Raw genomic sequence first — 14,103 nt, forward strand, 5'->3', positions numbered from 1 at the left:
CAGTGTTTCTTCCACTATTTCATGCTATTTTCTGAGGAGATACTGAGGAAATAATAGGTAATACAGGGAATAGGGTCCTGGACTTGGAATTTAGAAGACAAGTTTTAATTCTGTCTTGGACACTTACTAATCACTTAATCTCCGACTGCCTCAGTTTTCTCATCCATAAAATGGAGATAATAACATGTACCTCATAGAATTGTTGTGAGGATAAAATGAGATATTTGTGAAGTGTTTTGCTAACCACAAAGCACTATGTAAGCAAAACACTATATAAATTAGTAAATAAGTATTAGCCATTATAATTTTATTCATAGTCTTCCACTATACCTCCTACAAGATTTTATTAAAAAGTTTATATCCTACTGATGTTGTCTTTGGCTTCCATATCTACTTGGCAAGAATATCATGCGTTCATGAGCTGAGAGAGTTTCTAACTTCTTTTGTTCTCCTTTTCTCAATCCAATCCAACATGAATTTAGTAAGCATCTACTATATTCAAGGAACCATACTATATTTTGGGACACATAGGCAAAATAAAAAAGTCCTGTGCTCAAGGAACTTCTCTTCTATGAGTGAATGGAGATGAGGAGAGAGGGCATATGATATTTAAAAAGACAATTTTGTGGGGACCAGATCTGTGATTTTATTGATATAGAATACTCTTCTACCCATGCAGATCAGCCTTGGCTTTGGAATTTAGTTTTAAGAGAGTTTCCTAGGGTACTGAGGGATTAAGTGATTTGCTAGAATAAAATAGACAGTATGATTCACAGGTAGGATTTGAACATATGCCTTCCTCCTCAGGTGCCTCTCTATCCATATTTGATTTTTGCTATTCAGTCATTTTCAGACCTATCCAACTTTTCATGATTTCATTTAGAGTTTTCTTGGCAAAGATATTGGAGTGGCTTGCCATTCTTCTCCAGTTCATTTTATGGATGAGAAAACTGAGGCAAAATATGGTCAAACAGCTAGTAAATATCTGAATTCAGATTTAAAATCAGGAAGATTTTTCTTCAGGAATCAGGAAGTCTTCCTGATTCCAGGTCCAGGGCTGTCTCTGGTAAGCCACCTAACTGTCCCCATATTTGGTTAGCTATATTATAATATGAAGAAGAGAAAGAAAGTATTAATAACTGAAAGAACAGAAGGAAAGATTGTTTGTGGATGATACATGAGCTGAGTCTTGAAAGAAGCTCAGGATTCTAAGAAGGAGAGGTGAGGGGGGGAATATATTCCAGGCATGAAGGGAAATATATGAAGTTATAGGAGGGAGGGAGGGGAGAAAGAGACAGGTAGAGACAGAGACAGAGAGAGAGAGAGAGAGAGAGATGATACAGAAAGACAGAGACAGAGGGAGACAAAGAAAGAGATAGAGACAGACAGATTAAGACAGAGTCAGACACCAAGAAATAAAGACAGATAAAAACAGAGACAAAGAGATAAAGAGAAAGATGGAGAGAGAGAGAAAAAAGAGAAAGAGAGAAAAGAAGAAGGAGGAGTAGGAGGAGGAGGAGGAAGAAGAAGAGGAGGAGGAGGAGAAAGAGGAGAAGGAGGAGAAGGAGGAAAAGGAGGAAGAAGAGGAGGAGAAGAAAGAGAAGGAGGAGGAGAAAGAGGGAGAGGGAGAGAGAGAAAGACTGAGAAAGAGACAGACAACATATTGAGACACAGAGAGAGACAGAAACAGAGACAGAGGAAACAGAGAAAGGCAAATTCAGAGAGAGAAGAGAGATAAAGACAGAAGCAGAAACAAAAAGAGATAAAGACAGAGAGAGAGAGAGGAAGAGAGAGAGGAAAAAGAGAGAGAGACAGAGACCTAGAGAGAAAGAGATACAGAGAGATAGACAGAGACACACAGAAACAGAGCGAAAGAGACAGAGACAGACCGATAGAGACAGACAGATTGAGACACAGAGAGAGACAAGAGACAGAGAAACAATAAGAAAGGCAGAGAAAGAGACACAGAGAGACACAACAGAGAGAAACGGGGGAGGGGGGAGGGGAGAAAGCAGGGAAGGAGGGAGGGAGAGGGAGGGAGATTGAGGAACAGCACATAGGTGAGTTTGGCTAGGTCTTAGAATGAGCAAGGGGGACCAAAGAGAATTAGTCTAGAAAATCTGGTTGGAATTGTGGAGGTTTTAAATGACTAGCTGCAGAGTTTGTATTTTTTCCAGAAACAATAGGGAACCACTGAATTTCTTAAACAGGATCTGATATAGTAAACCTTGTATTTTAGGGAAATTATCTTTGCAGCAATGTGGAGGATGGTCTGTAGAGAAGAGAATGTGGAAGCCGGTAGTCCAATTAGGAGGTTTTTTCAACAGTCCAGGCAAGAGCAAATGAAGGCCTAAATCAGGGTGATAGCCATGTAAGCTGACCTAAGGGATATGGAATCAAGATGACAATTGACTGGGTATGGGGGTGAAAGCAGAGGGAAGAGGAGTGATTTCCACTTTGTGAGCGTAACTAACTGAAAGGGTCAGGGCGACCTCAATAAAAATAGGTGGGTCTAGGAGGAAGATAATGAGTCATGTTTTGCCCTTCAAGAGTTGAGATGCCTTTGGAACATCCAATTATAGATTTCCAAGGGTTAGCTGTTAATACAGGACAGGAGCTCAGAAAAAAGACTAAGGCTGGATTATAGATCTAAGAGTCAACTGAGTTTTCTTGATACTTAGGCTTCCTGCTTCTCCTATGGTCTGACCTCTCCTCAGTCATCCTTGTTGGCTGCTCATGGGTGGGAGTTCCTCAAGGCTCTGCTCTGGATCCTCTTTCTTTTCTGTATTTTCTTTTACCATCACTACAGAAATAGAAAGGGGCCTCAAATGACCGAAAGTCATTCTATTTTTTCTTTTTCCGTGGATTGCCATGACTAAGGAATTCATTACCCTAAGTGGTTACTCTACTAGTGATGAATCCCCTCCATATTTGTCCAGGCTGGTCCTTGGAAAACAAACATAATCTGTGTTAGAACATTATCTGAAGTCTTTTTGGCATGGCAGAACCTGTCCGATATTGTGCTGTTTCAGCATATTCCCCCAGAATTCAGAGTATCCTCCAAGTCCCTAAAAGGCATGGAATTAGGTGTGAGGGATATTGTGAAATATTATTATAGTTTTTCCCATTTCCCAGAAAGGGAATTTAACTAAACATCTAGTTCATCCTACAACTTCTCAAAAGCTATATCTACTACCCACCTCAGCAGGGTTATAATGAGGATCAGATAGAATAGTATGTGTGAATGTTTCATAACTAAAACTTTCTAATTATGTAAATGTAAGCAACTCTGCTACTACTCTTGGTTGTGGGTGTATGTGTGAACTCAAATATGTTTAGGTGTGTCACTGGTGAGTGGGCATTTGTGGATGTGTACTTATGTACGGCTATAGCTACACAAAATCAAAATAATGAGTTGATTCCATCAATTAAATAGGGGAGTCTGTGATTCTGTGGGAAAATATCAGTCAAAACAATTTTTGACTGAATTTATATATACCAATATATGTGTTTTCCCAGTGCTTATTTAAATACATGTTGTCTTTCTTGACAAAATATAAGCTTTTTGAAAATTGGGATACTCTTGCTTTTATCTTTCGATTCCCAACTTTTGAAATATAGTAGATGCTTAATTAATGCTTGGTTGCTTAATTGAAAATATTTAATCTGGTATTGCTGTGAAAGTTTACCTTTTTGTGTGTTTGTATATATATGTGTGTGAACATATATGTATATGTGTGTATTGAGAGGAGGGAAAGATAGAGAAAAAGAGGAAAAGAGAGAATGAAAGAGAGGAAAAGGAAGGAAAGAAGGAAAACAGGAAAGAAAGAAGAAATGAAAGAAATAAGAAAGGAAGAAGAAAGGAAGGAAAGAAAGAAGAAAGCAAGAAAGGAAGAAAAGGAAAGAAAAAAGGAGGGAAGGAAGCAAAAAAGAAAAAAAGAAAGCAAGAAAGAATTCAGGGGTAGCAGGGACCTTGGAGGCCATCTAATCCAACCCATATTTTAAAAAGGATATCCTCTACAACCTTCAAAAGAAATAATTATCCATTCTCAAGTTGAAAAGTCCAAATTAAGGGAATATATGACATTTTTTGAAAATTCTTAATTTTCTTTTTTTGTTTTGCTGAGGCAATTGGGGTTAAGTGACTTGCCCAGGTCACACAGCTAGGAAGTAAGTGTCTGAAGTCAGATTTGAACTCGGGTTCTCCTGACTTCAGGGCTAGTACTCTATCCATTGCACCACCTAGCTGCCCCAAATTCTTAATTTTCTTAAATTTGACCTTCTGTCAAGTCTTTCCTTTACCCTCCTACAAGCAACTTCTACCTATTACTTCTAGCCCTGCTCTCTGGGTCCAAGTAGAACAAGTCTAATTTCATGTAACAGCCCTCCAAATACTTAAAAGATAGTTTTAGCATTTTGATATTATCTTCTTTTCTCCAACTCTTTCAGTTGATCCGTTTATAACATCATACTCTTATAGATTAACTCTGCTTCTGAAAAATGATGGCCAAATTCTCTCTCTCTCTCTCTCTCTCTCTCTCTCTCTCTCTCTCCTCTCTTTCTCCTCTTTCTCTCTCTCTCTCTCTCCTCTCTTTCTCCTCTCTCTCTCTCTCTCTTTCTCTCTCTCTCTATTCCCTCTCTTTCTCCTCTCTCTCTCTTCCTCTCTTTCCTCTCTCTTTCTCTCTCTCTTCCTCGCTCTCTCTATGGCTCTCTCTCTCTCTCTCTCTCTCTCTCTCTCTCTTTCTCTCTTTCTCTCTCTCTCTGGCTCTCTCTCTCTCTCACTCTCTCTGTCTATTTTTCAGTTTCTGTCTCTGTCTATTAGTCTGGTATCTCTATATATCTAAGTATGCATATATGTTTTTCAGCCATAGACTTTGGATGAAGGTCCTTTTACTTTAAGGTGATTAAAAAAAATCTTCTCTGGAAGTTTTTCACAATACAGCGATCTTTCTTCTCATTAATATTATTCCAGTGAAATTGTAACCTGGTGTACCCCAGAAGACTGAGAGAAAAATTATCAATATATTTTTCTTTTATTTCACCTGAATTTTTTAATGTATCTACCCATCACTTCCTTTCCCTCCCAGAAAGTCAGCTATCATACCCTTGGTAAATTATTTAATTTGAAAAGGCTACAAGCCAAGACTAAAATGGAGGGAGAATTGGTAAATGATTTTTTGTTTTTGTTCACAGATGATTGTGCATTAATGCAGCCTCTGAATCTGCACTCACAAAATGGCTTGATCCTCTGCAACTTGTACTAATTTTGGTCTAACAATTAACACTAAAAAAATCACACAGGTCCTCCATCAGTCAGTACACACTATCCATATATGGAACCATCAGTTACAGTTTGGCAATAAATCACTTACTTTGGCAATATACTTTTCAGAGCTGTACACATTGATAATGAGGTTGGCACATACATTGCCAAAGCTGGTTCAGTATTTGTGAGGCTCTGAAGGGAAGTGAGGGGGAGAAAAGGTATTAGACTGACTACCAATCTGAAGGTCTAGAGAGCTGTTGTGCTGACTTAATTGTTGTATGCCAGTGTAGGCTGGGTAGTACCCAGTGCTGTGCCAGGAAACTGAATAGCTTCATTTGAATTGTCTTAGGAAGATTCTGAAGCTCATTTAGCAACAAAAGATACTAGACACTGAGGGTTTTTTTTTCTAGTTAAACTAACAAGCATTCAATCTCCATTGCAGAGAATGCAAGCCTACTGGACTGGCAATGTTGTACAAATGCCAAATATATATTTGCCTAAGAGACTATTTTTTTGGAGAACTCCTATAAGGCAAGTGCTCACATGGAAGTCAGAAGAAGGGTCCAAGGACACTCTCAAGGTCTCTCAGAAGAACTTTGTGTGACATGGGAGACACTGGCACAGAACTACCCAGCATGTCATGTTCCCATTAAAAAAGACACTGTGCTGTATGAGCAAAGTAGAATTACAGTAGCTCAAAAGAAATCTGAGATGTGCAAATTTGGAGACATCTCCACTCTAAATATTCATATCGACTATTTGTGCCCAACCTGTGGTAGAGTCTTCCAAGTTCATATAGTTCTGTTCAGCCACAGTAGGACACACTATATCTTCACCCAACAAGGGATGTCATTTTGGTCCTCTTCAAGAACAAAGGACAACAACCAACCAACTAACCAATCCCCCACAGAAAACTATGTCCCTTAGAACAAAGGAGGAAAAGGAGTGAGGGGAAAAGAAATCATCAGAACTAACAAATCAATGAAGACATGGTCCACAACCAGAGTTCTCCACCTCTGCAATAAAGAAAGAAGAATACTTTCTCAAATTTCTTCATTGGGATCAAGATCATTATAATTTCATAAAATCTCTCTTTGATTATATTGTAGTTATTATCTTCCCATTTATATTATTGTAATTATTGTATATATTGCTTTCCTGGTATTGCTGACATTACCTCATCACATCACCTTTCTTAAAGCCTAACATTAGAATCTCTGTGTCAAAAGTTATGGCAGTTTTACCATTTTCTTAAATATTTCCAAATTGCTTTCCAGAATGATTGCTCCGAATCACATATAACTACCCTAATAGTGTATTAGGGTGCCTGCCTTCATCCAAATCCTCTTTTATATTTTTGTTTACCAGGTCACTGTATATGAAGTAAAACCTCAGAATGGTTTTGATTTTCATTTCTCTTATTGTTAAGAGTTTGGATCTATGTTCCAAATGGTCATTAATAGTTTATAGTTCTTCCTTTGAGAATTGTTTGTTCATATCCTTAGACTACTTCCATATTGTGGAATGTCTTTTAATCTTATATATTTATGTTACTTTCCTATCTATCATATATAGCAGTCCCTTTTCAGAGATACTTGATGCAATTTCTTTTTCAATTGACTATTTCCCTTCTCATCCTGGGTACATTGACTTTGTTAGTACAAAAGCCTTTAAATTTCACATAATAGAAATTATCTATTTTATCTTCTATAATTGCCTCTATGCTTTGTTTGGTAAAGAAATTTTTTCCCTATGGCTAAATAAATTGTGGATACATGAATGTAATGAAATATTATGGCATTACAAGGAAGAAAGAAAATAATAAGTACAGAGAAGCTGGAAAGACATATAAACCAATGTCATTCATAAGCTGGCACCTTCTTACCTTTCCAGTCTTCTTACATTTTCCTCCTTTTTATGTAATTTATGATGCAGCAACACTGGCTTCCTTGATGTTCATCGCACAACATACCATTTCCTGAATCAGTGCATGTTTGCTAAATATCTCTCATACTTGGGGCAGCTGATACAGTGCCTAGCCTGCAATCAGGAAGACCCTAGGCAAATCACTTAAGCCTGTTTGCCTCAGTTTCCTCATCTATAAAATGAGATGCAGAAGGAAATGCAAACCCCTCCAGTATTTCTGCCAAGAAAATCTCAAATGGGGAATCAGACATAATGGAAATAACTTAACAACAATAACAACAAATCTGAAATTTTCTCCCTCTTTGTTTCTATCTCCTGGTTTCCTTGAAGTTGCGGGTATAATCCTAACCACAGCAAGAAGCCTTTCTCAGCCATTAATGTTAATGCCTTCCCTCTGAGATTAACTCCAAATTATCCTATATATGTGTTGTTTGTGCATTGGTTGTTGGGTTTTGGATTTTTTGGGATGTTGGCTTTTTTGGTATGTTCTCTCTTCCATTAGACTGAGGTTTTTGAGAGCAAGGACTGTTTTTTTTAAACTTTCTATCTCCAGAGCATAGAACAGTACTTAGCTTATAATAGGCACTTAATTAATGTTTGATTTGATTGATTTGATGTTAAATGAAGTAAGCTGTGCCAGGAAAACAATATATGCAATAACTATAACACTATAAATGGGAAAAAACAACAGCAAAATAACCCAAGCTTTGCTCCAAGACAAAGGTGAATATCCCATGGGCATGGAACATTGTATATAATGTATAACTTTTTCAGAGTGCCATTTGGTTTTGCTCATTTTTTTCTTCCTTGTTTTGTATTCTTTGTTGTAAGGGATGGTTGTCTGCGAGGGGTTGAGGAAGAATACAGGGAGAATTGTAAGTGATGTGGAAACAAAAGAAATCAATAAAAAACTATTAAAAATTTTAAAATACATTCACATTACTAGTAAAGACAATTCTCCCGCTAATAATAGATGACATCACAGAAGTTTAAGGACAGTAGAAATACTAGTGTCTCCTTTCATGTGGATGTTTCTAGTTTCTCATGCTTAGCTCCATTTCTGCATTTCCCAGGAATTCAGAGTCATCAATCTGTAACAGAGTTTCTCACTTTCAAAAATCTGGATTAATCCTCTTTTATTCATTTGCCTGAAGAGAGTTAGAATTGGGAGTAGGTGAGCAAAGAAGGATGATGATGATGATGTTATTAAACATAGTTTGTTACCCCTTCAATTTATCTGACTTATTATCTCACTAGGCTCTAAAATCTTCTATTAAGTTCAATCCAGACTCACTTCACCTTTCTGTGCCTTAGTTTCCCCATCCCCTGTTAAATGAAAGAATTGGACTAGATAAGGAGCTTCTTAACCTTTTTGGTGTCATGAACTTCCTTGGCATTCTGGTGAAGCCTATGGAGCCCCTCTCTGAATAGACTTTTAAATAAATAAGATGAAAAACATGGGATTATAAAGGAAATCAATGAAGCTTAAATAGAGTAATAAAAAATTCACAGAATATTGGTTAAGAACCTCTGGACTAACTGATCTTTTAGGTTCTTATGGACCTTAAGACCTAGTGAATCTAATGTATTCCAACTCTTTCTCACTGATTCCTGATTTGAGACTTTTCTTTGTGCAACTCCTGCAAACCCTAAATGTACTCTTCTTTCTGACAAATGCCATTTTCTCTGAGGATGGGATCATCGATTTAGTCTTAGAGGTCACTGAGTTCAACCTTCTCATTTTACAGAGGGAGAAATCAAGATTGAGAGAAGTTAAATGACTACCCAACATCACACATAGAACTAGTCCATCAATAAGTGTCTGAGGCAGGGTTTGAATCTCAATGCTCCTGATCACTTCAGTCTACTGTTTCATGCACCAAACCATTATGACTCTATATGTATAATCTTATATGTGTATATAAATAAATGAATATAAATATATTCTTATTATATGTAGCAAAAAGAGCAGATGTTACCTTTAAAGATCATGGAACATGATCACTGTTGGACCTTCCAGGTTGGAAGAGCACAGAACTGAAGAGTCATGAAATCTGAGATTCAGATCCTAGCTCTGAAACTTATTCATTGTATAACATCTTGGAGCCTCAGGTTCTTTATGGAAAAAAGGGATAAAAACCCCTGCTGTGCTTATTTTATAGGATTGTAAAGTGAGATCATATAGTTAAAGTGTTTTGCAGATCTTAATGCAAAAATAAATGGATAAATGCCAGTTATAACTGTTATTAATGTTAAGAAGAGAATTTAAAAGAGAAGAGAGAGGAGACAGAAAGGAGAAAAATGGGAGAGAAAAGAGAGGGTTGAGAGAGAGAGAGAGATAAGAGAAAGACAGAGAGAGAGGAAAAGAGGGAAAGAGATACACATAGAGAGACAGAAACAGAGACAGAGATGTGAAAAAGAAAAAGAGAGAAGGGAAAAGAAAGAGAATGCAGAGAGAAGAAGGAAGAGAGGAGAGAAATGAGAGAGAGAAGACAGAGAAAGGAAGGGAGAAAGGGAAAAAAAGAGAGAGAGACAGAAACAGAGAGAATTTAATTCAGATTTAAAGTTAGGGTGAGGCTATAATGAACACCAGGGAGGAAATCTTTTGTCCAGAGTGAAATTGGTCAAGATAGCTGCTCAATTACAGAGCAGTCACTGGAAGGGTCTCTTCATAGAATATTAGGACTAGGAAAGACCCAAGAGCCCATCTAATTCATTCTTCCCTCATTTTATAAATGAGGAAAATGAGGTCCAAAGAGGAGAAATTACTTGGCCAAAGTCTTCCAGCTAGTGAGTGAGAGAGGCAGGACTTGAAAGTGTGCCTCCTGACTTCTACTCCAGAGTTCTTCTTCATACCACACTGTTCTTAGGAAGGAAGGACTAAGGAAGAGATACTTGCTTCCAATGGTGCTAGAGTGAGATTGTTATAGGGAAAGCCTTTTCAACTGAAGTCAAGAAATTTTTTCCCAATAGATGGTGAGCTCTCTGAGAGAAGGTCCTGTCTTTAAGCTTCTTTATATTCTCTGTGCTTAGCAGTGGGCCTGTAACACAGTAGGCACAAAAGAGACACTTAAAATGCTTGTTGATGATTTGCTTATTGATACTTATCTGGAGTCCAACAAGAAAGGACTATTTTCAAGGAATAAGAACAGGATTACAAATTATTTAAAATGGTTTAAAGAGAGAAATGGATTAGAACTCTAAATACCATGTTAATTTAGCCTAGTCAAGTTGGATATGGTGACTTATTGCATATACTTTTTAAAATGAGTTTTTATCAGTGTCTCTTAAAAAAAACAGCATCATAGTTTCCCCAAGTCTCTCTCCTCCTCCTCCTTCCAAAAAGTCATCTCATATAATAAATAGTGTTTTAAGACAAAAAAAGAAAAAGGAGAGCGGAAAAAAATCAACATAACTGATCAATACATCAAAAAAAATGAGAATAAATACGGTGTGCAACATTTGCAGACTTCCTACTTCTGCAAAGTGGTAGGAAGGGAGTATTTTCTCACAGCTCTTATTTATGTCAGCTGCATATACTTTTTATTTATTCAAATATATGACTCCTTTCCCTGCCCTCCCTCCATATTGCTTATATAGAACCTGAAGGGGCTCTTAATCACATTCTTACTAAGAAAACAAAATTGAAAGTAATGATGAAGAGAGAAATGATGATAAAATGAATAAAACATCTTTATTAAATTGAAAAAAATGCAAGACACTTTTCATAGTAAATTATTTTTATATGGTTTTTTTGCAGTTATTTTCAGTATATAGCTATGTATGTTTTTTCTTTCAAAGACACCATCTAGTAGGGTGTGGTCTATGTTCAAAGATGTCTAGAATTCAGATCATTATGGTAGTTTTCACCTTCATGATTTCTTTAGGTTATTAGCAAATAACTTTGATTATGGTCAGTAATGGAGAAAGGATTTGTAAGTGAAAAATGAATACAATCTTCATTATTGAGCAGAAATATGTCTTGGGAGATGGCAATAGAAGAGGCCACAGATGAATAGGGGTGTTCTTAATCTTTCATTGTATCCAGATAACTTTGCTGTATTCCTCTCTTTCCACTAGTGTATATTTTGAAAAAAAAAAAAAAAAACAGACCAGATTTGTTTCAAGAGGTGGAGGTGAGAAATTGAGGTAGGACAAAAGCCAGGAAATCTTTTCAGTCTTCTCTCATCAATCCAGGCTTTTTAAATTTCATAAAACAGAAAAGCATGATGGGGTGGGAGTTTAACTGGAAAATAAAAGTTTCCTCACCCAAATTTCATAGTTTTTTTTAAAAAATGTTCAAAGAAGTTGGGCCATGAGAATACTTGCTCCGGCTTGGAGACTTAAGATAAGATTAAGATATAAAATGTGTTTCTGACCATAAGTCAGATGGGAATTAAACTAACAGATTCAAAGGAGACAGTTGAACAAATAATTCAAGGAATATATATGATCTTAACTGAGGTATATATGTAATATTTTTTGTAAGCAGCTTGGCCAAGAGGGAGCGAGAGCTTGACAACTATTAGCTGAGAGTTGGATGAGAGAGATAACTGAATAGAGCTACAGCCCTCTTCTGTTGGGGAGGGGCTCACCAACTTGAAGAGAGCAACCCAGCTAAAAATTATAAATGAGAAATGGTAGGAGGCTAAAAAAGTGACTGAAAGAGCAGTAACCCTTTCCTGCAGGTGAGAGGCTTATTAATTATAGCACCAATAATAGATTGTAGAAAAGGTGTGAGCAGAGGTGTAAAGAATAGTCCCAGCAAAAAGCAGATCAATGACATCATCCTAAGACATTAAAACTTTATATTGTCAGTGAAATTTCCCCTCCATTTGTGTTTCCTGACCAAACACATTCTCTGTACAATATGTGTCTCTTGACTCAGTGCTACACTATTGGCCATTCCAGGCCCTTTCTAATGTTGTCTCCTTTTCCCAGCTATTCTAGTTTAGCCGGCTTCATCATTCTCTACCTTTTTTGGTGCCCAGACTCCAATGTCTTCCCTTTGAGATTACCTTCCCTATATATCATATAGGTTTATAGTAATTTACATGCTGAGTTCTTCATTAGAACATTATTTTCTTTTAAAAGTATTTTTTTCCAATTACATGTAAAAATAATTTTTAACATTTGGTTTTTAAAAATTCTTTCCCTCTCTCCTCCCTTTACCTCTCCCTGAGAAGGCAAGCAATTTGATCCAGACTATACATGCACAGTCATGCAAAACATATTTCCACATTAGTATGTTGCAAAAGGAAATACAGACCAAGAAAAATCCAAACTAAGAAAAAGATAAAGTAAAAAAAGTAGGCTTCAACCTGCATTCACACTCTGTCAGTTCTTTCTCTGAACGTGGATAGCATTTTTCATCACAAGTCCTGTGGGATTGTCTTGGATATAGAATATCATTTTCTTGAGGTCAAGGATAATGTTTTTTCCCCTTTATTTGTAACTCAAGCATTTAACATGTTTTTGGCACATAGAAAATACTTAAATACTTGTGGACTAATTCACCATGAAGGCCATGGTCAGCTCTTTTTAAATTTAGAATTTATTTTATTTTTTAAAAAGAATAAGAAAAATAGAAAAAGAATACAAAACGAAAGACAACATTGGCATGTGCCCAGCAGAACATCAAGGAGGATTCAAAATATATAACAAATTACCAGTTTAAGAAAAAAAAATATATATTAGTAGAAGAAATTATATTCATGAGTGTACATCTTTACTTTCTTGTAAATTGTTCTTTTGATCTCTTTTGCACACCTTTTTCCTCCTTTCTTTTTTAAATAATAGCTTTTCATTTTCAAAATATATACAGAGATAGTTTTCAACATTCACCCTTGCAAAACCTTGTATTCCAAATTTTTTTCTCCCTTTCTTCTCCCCACCCCTTCTCCTTGACAAGTAATCCAATATGTGTTAAATACCTGCAATTCTTCTACACATATTTCCACATTTATTATGCAGCACAAGAAAAATCAGATCAAAAAGAGGAAAAATGAAAAAGAAAAAAAAAGCAAGCAAGCAACAACAAAAAGATGAAAACACTACATTATAATCCACATTTAATCCCCATAACCCTCTCTCTGGATGCAGATGGCTTTCTCCATTACAAGTCCATTAGAATTGGACTGAATCACCTCATTGTTGAAAAGAGTCACGTTCATCAGAATTAATTGTCGCATAAATTTGTTGTTGCCCAGTGGAGACACTGCTGGATCAAAGGGTATATACAGTTTGGTAGCCTTTTGGGCATAGTTCCATATTGCTGTCCAGAATAGTTGGATTAGTTCACAACACCAACAATGTATCAGTGTCTCTCTCAGTTTTCCCACATCCCCTTCAACATTTATCATTATCTTTTCCTGTCATCTTAGTAGTTCTTGATTTTCTATGTGCCTCATATTTTTTGTAATTTTATACTCTCAATTCTAGAGCTTGCGTCTCACTGAGATTTCCAGCTGTGAAAAAAGAGACATTGCGGAATATATATTTTTGTATCCTCCCTACTCCCCACTTAGCACCTAGTCTAGAGCTGGGTAAACAGTAGGCACTTTTTGATTGATTAATTTTGATGTCTTCAAAAACTTGAGTATTTGCTTGTCAGGGATGCTATAGACGTAAGAAGGAAGGAAAAAAAAGCATTTATTAAGTACCTAAATATGCCAGGCATATACTTACAAATATCTCATTTGGTCCTCACAACAACCCTAGGGGGCAGATACTATTATTATCTCCATTTTTCAGATGAGAAAACTGAGGTTTTCTTAGGGTCACACAAATAATAAGTGTCTAAGCCCAGATCTGAGCAATTGTCTTCACTTCAGTGTTTTATCTACAGAATCATCCCCTTGCCTATGAGTAGTAACTAATGCTGTAACTGTTTCCCAGATGGAATCTGAGGA

Source organism: Sarcophilus harrisii, chromosome 4 (assembly GCF_902635505.1).
Source record: "Sarcophilus harrisii chromosome 4, mSarHar1.11, whole genome shotgun sequence".
NCBI lineage: Eukaryota > Metazoa > Chordata > Mammalia > Dasyuromorphia > Dasyuridae > Sarcophilus > Sarcophilus harrisii.